The 9828-nt window shown below is 36.2% G+C and overlaps 1 long non-coding RNA gene across 1 annotated transcript; it reads right to left on the bottom strand.

Annotated features, from left to right (window-relative positions):
* Nucleotides 1-1127: 1127 nt before the first annotated feature.
* On the bottom strand, nt 1128-5527 carry LOC127076449 (uncharacterized). The gene is made up of 3 exons (XR_007786816.1): nt 5052-5527; nt 2677-2777; nt 1128-1278 (listed from the first exon to the last, which is right to left on the bottom strand). It is a non-coding gene; the product is annotated as an uncharacterized LOC127076449 (long non-coding RNA).
* Nucleotides 5528-9828: the final 4301 nt, after the last annotated feature.

The following is a 9828-nucleotide window of genomic DNA, read 5'->3' as shown; positions in this document are numbered from 1 at the left end:
GGATATGTCAACAATTTATTAACCGAACATATGAACAAAAGCTTCACCAATACAGTAGGCATAGTAATAATAATCAAACATTTCACTTATCACTATCATATTATATATCTGATCATTAGATATCTAATGCTTTAAATGGCACAACATTTTGGTATACGGATCAAAAGTTATGGCCAAAATTGTCGAACAGTGCAAAACAACATTATGGAAGTTATGTGTCGACACATGACCACCACATGCCGGCTCATGACCTTTTTTAGGTCGGCACATGACCTTTTCAGGCTGACACATGACCTTTTCTGGTCGGTGTCGCATCTCGAAAAATATGATTCCTCGCGATGGTCGCGGAAAAATGTATGTTCGAACAGAGTCGCCACCGAACTTTATTTATCCCAATGAAGGAATAGGAAAATATCGATAAAACCTTTAGGAAATGGAATAATGGTCGTCGCAACCATATTCGGGTTCGGGAGTGGATTACGTAAGGGGAAGGTATTAGCACCCCTTACGTCCGTTGTACTCAACGGGAACCTTTTAGTTCTAATTTGTGTTTCGAGTGTTAATTTATGTTTGTTTGTTATCTTTGGGTTATAAAATGTTGAAAATGGAAATGGATGAGAACCTCAGAAAGGAGAAAGGGGAGGTTTTTTATTAGTGTGCTCGCGAAGATACAGCAATCTCTTGCCTACGTATCCTTATGGCGTAATAAGGAAATCAGAGCATTCGTTGTTTGGGGAACTACGGTTGGTTGGTGTTTTTAATGAACAACTGTTTAGATCGCGTTCTAAAGGCTAAATGCTGGCTTGTCTACTCTCAGCGGAGGCTTAAGCACTAGTTTGTTGTGCGCATTAGAAAGGATTAACAGTGTTCCTTTTGAGAGAAGGGTTTCGATCACACGGGGGTGACAAGTTGAATTAATATGTTTGATTGGTTTTGATCGCACGTGTAACACTCTTCTAAAATACCCCAAATATTCAATTAAAATAGCAATATATATCAATCAGAGTAATTATGCAATTAAGGGTGTCACACAATCATTTCACACCATTCACCATAATAACTGTCATGCTCGTTTATTAATTCAAAACATAAAGCATTTGCACAATACGCAGCGGATAGAAATCAAATCAATCATCCAAAACATGTAACACATTACATGTAAAATTATTCAACAAGGTAAAACATCCCGTCCCGATGTTACATCTATCAGAGCATGACCCACTAAGGAGACTACACTAGACTCCAAGCACTAGCTTCTACTCAATCACTGCTCGTTACCTGAAACATAGTTGTAAGGGTGAGTTCCTCAATCGATATAATAAGCATTATAAAATATCATGTAATGCTAAGTAAATAACACATCGATCACCCTAATCATATCACACATTCAGTAACGGCACATCAACTCAAATATCACACTCAATGCCAACACAAACACACGTATAATATTGGAATACATCCATTCATATTATACGCCATACATACATTATGCAATGAGACTCCATGCATGCGGTACCGACTATTCGTGAACATATAGTTCACCTCACCGATCAAACCCAGATACGGCTACCAAGCCCACTAGTCCCACTCATTTGAGACCTAGTGACTCACTCACTAATTCCTCACCACGGGAATTAGCTACCACCAACTCACTAATTCCTCACTATGGGAATTAGCTACCACCATAAAGACTACAATATGCATGCTAAATCACCTAGCAATGCAAAATCATCGACAATAATCCACAATGATTTACTCACTAATTCCTCACCATGGGGATTAGCTACCACCATAAAGACTACAATATGCATGCTAATTCACCTAGCAATGCAACATCATCAACAACAATCCACAATGGACATATGCTCACACTCTAAGCCATAAAACAGTCCATTCACCAACACATGCATAATATATACATTCACAACATTATGCATATTTTCACACATCATCAGCATATTTATCACATAATCATATCATGTCATGCCAATTAATCAATCACAGTATTAGCACACTCTACTAATACCTATACTACTCAAAACAACGGGAAATAATCCCTACTATATCACACACCGATATAGGTCAATCCCCAATTATGTTCACAATATTAAAATATCAATTTTTCCAATTTCCAACAGTGTTAACCGGTTAACGCCCTGGGTTAACCGGTTAACGCAGACCAAAACACGCTTCCTGGCAAAACTTAACAGTGTTAACCGGTTAACGCCCTGGGTTAACCGGTTAACGCAGACAGAACAGCAATATTTTCACAACTTACAACAGTGTTAACCGGTTAACGCCCTGGGTTAACCGGTTAACGCAAGCAAAACAGCAATACCTCACAATCCCTAACAGTGTTAATCGGTTAACACCCTGGGTTAACCGGTTAACGCAAGACAGAAAGCTGTTCCTGCGCTAACACGAAGCAGAATGCAGAATTCTCCGCATTTTCCGCCGTTGGAGGGCTTCCGGACCTCCGATTCCGATTCCGTAAAAAGCTATACGTTTGGGAAATCACAACTCACACAAATACAGATTCAATTACAGCTTTAACACAACTTATCCAACACAATTTTTCAGCATTCAACATCCCAATTAGGGTCAATTCAACGGTTTATCACTACCCATTACATGTTAACCCATAATACCCATTAAACGACGATAAACCCCCCTTACCTGAGTTAATCCGGCAAACTTTAAGCTTCAAGCTTTTCCGTTCTCCAACCTTCTTCCTCTTGCTCTGCCTCTTTGCCCTTTTCCTCTTTTCAGCCGCTTCTCTGTTTTCACGTGAAAACCTTCTTTACCAAAAATGAGATCTATTTACTTATTTCCCACTTATATACATTCCAATAATTATTATTCCAATAATTATAATAATAATAATCCAATAATTCCAATTATTTAATTAAATTAATAAATATAATATTAACTTAAATTAAATAATTAGCTTATTTTTATCGGGGTGTTACAGCACGGGGGCGAGAAAGATATATATTTGATGTGTTGAGACATTTTTGGTTGGATGACGATTACTCGGATAGTCGAGTAAGACAACTTGTATCCTAATAACCGGGAAAGGGAATAGAAGACTCTAGACCGCTTTCTTTTTCATCCTTAATTGCGAAAGGATTTTAATGATGATTAAGGTGTTTTTAATGTTTGACGAATACTCGGATAGTCGAGTAAGACAACTCGTATCCTAATAATCGGGAAAGGGAATAGAAGACTCTAGACCGCTTTCTGTTTCATCTGAGTAGTTATGAAAAATAAGGTTGTATATGGTTGATGTATTTCAAAATGAACGACAAGTACTTGAATGACTGAGTAAGATAACTCATATCCAAGCATTTGAGAAGAGGAATTGAAAACTCAAGACCATGAAAATTATTTGATTAAGTTATAAGTTGGTGGAAAAATGACAATTGTTTGACTGACCGAGTAAGAGAACTCGTATTCAAACAATTGAGGAGAGAAGTTGAAGACTCAAAGTCATCTCCCTTTTCATTTAGCTTATTATGAAAGTGTTTTGATTTAATCGGGGTTTGGAAGTTTGTAGAGGAACGACAATTATTTGACTAACCAAGTAAGAGAACTTGTATTCAAATAATCGAGGAGAAAAATTGAAAACTCAAAGTCATCTCTTTTTTTCATTTCTTATTATAAAATGATTTGATTTGTTTGTGCTTAGGTGGATAGAAGTGACGATTATTTGACTAACCGAGTAAGAGAACTCGTATTCAAATAACCGAGAAGAGGAATTGAAAACTCAAAGTCATCCCCCTTTTCATTTCCAAATGAAATGGTACTTGATTGCGATTGGGTATTTTAATTTGATGAAAATACTCGACATTGGATCGAGGTTTTAAATTTGTGTGTTGTGAATAAATTGGATTATTTTAGTGTATTGTTCATCTAATCGATCAATTAATAATCGAATAGGTCTCATTGTAAGAAAGCCCAAGAGTAAGCTATGTGAGGTTGATGGCGATGCTTAGAAAGCAATCAACTTACAAGGGCGTTTTGAAAATGGGCTCGATATTGAATCGAGAATTGTGTGATTTGTGTTTTTAAAATTGGTTTGGATTGATGATGGAATTGAATGGCATCGAGTTTGTATTATGCAAAATGGTGAGATTGTTAAAAGTAGCTTTAATATACATTAGCTATATCAAATTAATTAAATCAATTAATCAACATAACGAGGGCGCAATTATTGACATGGTGGTATATATAAAGAAACAAAGAATGGGCTCAAAGGCCCATCACTAATTTAAATAAACTAAAGAAAAATTAAGTAGCTAATAATACTGCTAAGAAAACAAAACAAATAAATAAATAAGTAAGAAGAAATAAAACCACAAACAGTAATACGGAAGATGCATAGGAGTATGTAATCATCTCACAAAGGGATCTTAATTTGAATTCTTTTTTTAAAAAAAAAACAAACAACAAATCTACACATATATTTTTGGGAAATTAATTACTCTCTTTTATTGACATCTCAATTCTTATATCTACATATTTTCTCTTATTCTCTCGTCACTTTCCATAGAAGCAATGTAAAATACTCCAAACATAATACGCAATAATAAAGAAATTAGTACCCATTGAATATCATTTGTCAGATTCTCATATCATAGTACACATCCATATTAAATTCCATAAAAAAATGAATGTCTCAAATACTTGTTTCCCTAGAACAACCAGAAAAAAAACATTTAATATTCCAATACTAATAACAAACTTATTCATTGCATATATCAAAATATGATGCTCTTTATTTGCTTTCATTTTTATAAAACTGACACTCTTAATAATATGAGTACTAATTAATAATATTGAATTATCATTTTGACTTTTCAACTATTAATAAACCATTTTTTAATTTTTAATTTTAAAGCCACAAAGCCAACACTTTCTATCTTTCCACGTTCAGTTCTTTTACCACATCATTTTCTTTCATCTCTTTCAATGAAACCAACAAAAATTAATTAAGCAAAGTGAAATCAAAACAAATGAAAATAAAAATAAAACTACTTGAAACAACTAACAGTGGTGTGGCGTCGGATTGACAAAGAATGATGAAACGGAGGCATGAAGCGGTGGTGGAGTCTTAGGCCGCCAGACTCGTTCCGACGGTGGTGCAAGGGTGGTTCCGGCGACGTTGCTGTGGTGGTCGCTGGATGGACAAGAGAGTTGCGTTTGTGGATGGAGGAGGGTGAAGGGGCGTTTGGACGGCAGCAAGGGTCGCGTGGAGACGTTGGTGAGGAAGAGGAACAGTGATATTTTTCTTCTTTTTTTTCTTTGTTTTTTCAGAAAGTGTCAAAAGGGATTTTTTGCCTCAGTGAAGGGAGAGTTTTTGTGGTTTATCTCTTTTTCTTCCTTCTGTTACCGTTGGCCAAGAGAGAGTAAATAGAGCTAGCTGGCATCTAACTTCTCTTTCCAATTTTATTACCATTGGAGTGTGTGGAGAGAGGAGACTCAATTTATTTGCCAACTGTCAAAAGAAATCCCCCCAAATCTTGAATGCTAGTTGGCCCTTGGCAAAAGGATCCAATGCTAACTTAATATTATTTTATTTATTAAAGAAAATAAGTATATTAAAAATTCATTATCTAAATTCTAACTAAGTAAATAGAGAAAATTCTAATTAATTAATTTGGATATTTGGACAAAGAAAAACAAAATAAAATGACTGATTAGGAATAAAAGTCGGGCGAAAATTTGCCTGAAAAATTAAATCGGACGCACTAAAATGATCAGCACAAAATATACTTATTGAAAAAATACAGCGTTTCTTCAAATTCTGAAATAAATTTGCACCGGTTAAAAGGCTCAGGCGGGTCAAAACGCAACTGAAACAGCTTCTAAAAATTACAACGAGCACACCAGGTTAAACTACATGAACTGTAGATTAATAATACTGGTGTCTGTAATTTTAATTCTGAAACTTTTTACCCGCTGGTTTTACATGTTCTTGAGAAAATATTCAACCGATTTGTCTGTATTTTCAATAAATTTATTCTGACTGATATTTTAGGTTTTATTCATGATGAAATGCATGTCATGCTGTGCATATGATGCAAATAAAAATGAAATCGATTTTTTCAAAAATTTAAATATGCCCGGACAAAATTGGGGTATGACAGTCGGCATATACCGAAATTTTCCCAAAAATTAGTTTCTAAACCATCCAAACACTCCCTCATGTGCCAAAAGCTTATGCTGTGAAAGTCCATCAAATATATCCAACTCTCATGGTTATAACTTCCTAATTTATCATCTACTCCATAGTTTTCACGAATCAACATAATATTACAACAAATCATCATGCTCATCATCTATAAATTACCAATAACACAATCAATGTCAAAACCATCAAACATCAATCAATGGCATAACATCATCAACAACATCAAAACAAAACATAAGCATAAATAGGGTACACCAATTTCATCAAACAATCAATAATTATAACACAAACATCTGAATTTAGATTCAAAACATTCAATTCTAAGGAGGTTAAGGGTTCCTCCATCCTACCATTCCAACATAACCCCTATTATTGAAACAATTTCCCATTGTTACCTGATTTCCAACAAAAGCCCTATGATCCTTAGAGTTCTTGCTCAACCTTAAGTCTTTGCTCTCCCTCTTTTTCTCTTTTGCTCCAACTCTCCAAAATATGCATTGATCCAAAAAAGTTCATAATCTTAGGTTTATCTCATAAACGTGTACTTAGAGTTAAACTTCTCAAAATTATGAACTTGACCCAACCCTTATCTCTCTTACTCCTTCCTCCCTTCCACTTCTTATAATTTCCTTTTTTTCGCAAAGTCTATATTTTCTCATTAAAATTAAATAAATCAAATGAATTACTATTATTTAAATATTAAAATACTAATATTCTATATTTAATCTAATTTTCTCCCTACACTCCATGATGCTAACCATACACCCTTCATCACATATTTATTTAGTTAAAGCATAATAACTAAATAAATTGCACACAATTACAATTAAATAAAACAACGAAAATCATCATAAATCACCAACAATTAAAAATAAAACAATTAATAAAATTGGGGTGTTATAACTCTCCCCCACTTTAAAAAATTGCCCTCGAAAATTTCCTCAAGTGAACAAATCCATATATGAATCCCTCATCTGGCTCTTCATGCTCCCAAGTTACGTTTCCACCAACCCCCCCCCCCCCCCCCCCCCCCCCCCCCCCCCAGTCTACCCTCACCAAGGTAATCTCTTTACCATGCAACTGCTTCAATTCCCGATCCTTTATCTGTATGGGTGATGCCTCAACAACCAAGTTATCTCTCACATGCACATCATCCACTTGGATTACATGAGACGGGTCCGAAATGCACCTCATCGACTGAGACACATAAAACACATCATGAAGATTAGAAAGCGGCGGTGGCAAGGGAATCTAATAGGCCACCTCTCTTATATTCTACAATATCTAGTATGGACCAACAAAACATGGGGTGAGCTTTCGAGACTTCCAAGCTCGACCAATACCGGTTACTGGGGTAACCCTAAAAAACATGTGACTTCCACCTGGAACTCAAGTGCTTTCCTCTTCTTGGATCATCTCGTTCTTCTCAGCCATCTGCTGAACAATTTTAGGTCCGAGCACAACACTCTCGCCTGAATCATACTAACAAAAAGGAGTCATACGCCCCCTACGATACAACGCCTCATATGGTGATGTCCCAATACTAGCATGGAAACTATTATTGTAGGTACACTCAATCAATGGCAATTAACTACTCCAAACACCTCCTCGTTCTAGCACACAATCCCTCAGCAAATCCTCTAAAGACTGGATAGTCCTCTCTGTTTGATAGTCTGTTTACAGATGATAAGCGAAAGCTTAGTCCCAAATGCAGCTTGCAACTCTCCCAAAATCTTGATGTAAACCTCGAATCTCTATCTGGCACAATAGTTGAAGGTATACCATGCAACCTCACAAAGTCCATAGAAATGATATTGCACTTCCACTCTGGAATATTCAGCGGTTGCATCAGACCTAACGGCTTCTGATGTTCAATCTTTGACTTTTGGAAAGTCAAATACAAATACACAAACTCAATAACATCTTCCTTTATTCCTGGACACCAAAACAACCTTTTTAGATTTCGATACATCTTCGTAGCACCGGGATGAATACTCAATTCATTTATGTAATCCTCCTCAAGAATACTCCTCTTAAGTTTGGGTGCATCATGAACACAAACTTTATCTCTGAACCTCATCACACCATTCTCATCAACTTAGAAATCACATATGTTACCTTGGTTGATTAACGTCATACAGTCTATCAAACTCAAATAAGATCTCTGACCCTCTCTAATCTCTTCAAGGATGCCACTCGTCAGTTTCAACATACCCAACTTCACACTTTTAGGAGTTTCTTCACACGCTAAAGTCATATCTTTGAATTGTTCAATCAGTTCTAACTCTCGGACCATAAGCATCGACATGTATAAAGACTTCCTACTTACCGCATTAGCCACAACATTAGCTTTACCCAGATGGTAACTCAAATCAAAATCATAATCCTTCATAAGTTCAAGCCATCTTCATTGCCTCATATTCAACTCGTTTGATCAAATAAATATTTTAAACTCTTGTGATCAATAATCACTTCGAATTTGGAGCCAAACAGGTAGTGCCTATGAATATTCAACATGAATACCACTTCTGCCAACTCAATATCATGTGTAGGATAAGTCCTTTCATGAACTCTCAATTTCCTATAAGCATAAGCCACAACCTGACCATTCTGCATCAACACACCTTCCAGACCCATCTTTAAAGCATCACAATATACAATAAAGGACTCACTTGGATTCAGTAAAACCAAAACTGGAGTTGACATCAACTTCTTCTTGAGTTCTTGGAAACACTCTTCACAATGCTTCTCCCAAACATAGGTTGGACCCTTTTAAGTTAACTGAGTTAACTAAGTTAACGACAATGCTAACTTAAAAAAAACCTTCAATGAACTTCCTGTATTAATCAGTCAATCCAATAAAACTTCTAATCTCCATGACATACTTCGGAGTCTCGCATTGTAACACAACATTTATCTTTGACGGATCCACAACAATCCCACCACTAGAAATCACATGACCGATGAAACTGACCTCTCTTAACCAAAACTCACACTTTGAAAACTTCACGTACAACTGATTCTCTTTCAATGTCTGCAATACAATTCATAGATGTTCCAAATATAGTCTCATACTATCGTCCTTCTTCTTCACTGACAACACCGGCGCACGCCACAGCGAAACACTCTGACGAACGAACTTCTTTTCAAGAAGATCTTCCAGTTGCTTCTTCAATTCACCCAACTATGAAGCATACATCCTATAAGGAGCCATCAACACCAGACTAGTATCAGGTACTAAGTTAATATTAAATGCAATCTCTCGCTCTAGTGGTAAATAATTGATGTCTTCAGGAAACACTTATGGAACTTCACACATTGTAGGAAGATCACAGACTACTCATTTGCCCTTGGCTTCCAACAAAACTAACATCACAAACACTTGCACCTCATCCTTCACGAACTCTCTCACTTGCTTAGCTGATACAAACACCAACTCTTCACCTCCATCGAACTCAGATTTATGCTATGGATCGAGTCACAGATATCTTCAGGAAAACATCAGAAATTACACACCATTGGCATAACACCAGCTGTCACAATGCTCTTTAGTCTCCAAGAAGCAAACATCAACAATACATGATTGTTTCCGCTAAAGACATTCCAACTTGACCGACAAACAGGAATCTCGAATC

Source organism: Lathyrus oleraceus, chromosome 4 (genome assembly GCF_024323335.1).
Source record: "Lathyrus oleraceus cultivar Zhongwan6 chromosome 4, CAAS_Psat_ZW6_1.0, whole genome shotgun sequence".
NCBI classification, from domain to species: Eukaryota; Viridiplantae; Streptophyta; class Magnoliopsida; order Fabales; family Fabaceae; genus Lathyrus; species Lathyrus oleraceus.
The sequence above is the reverse complement of the archived record's forward strand: the minus strand, read 5'-3'. Positions and strand labels throughout refer to the sequence as shown.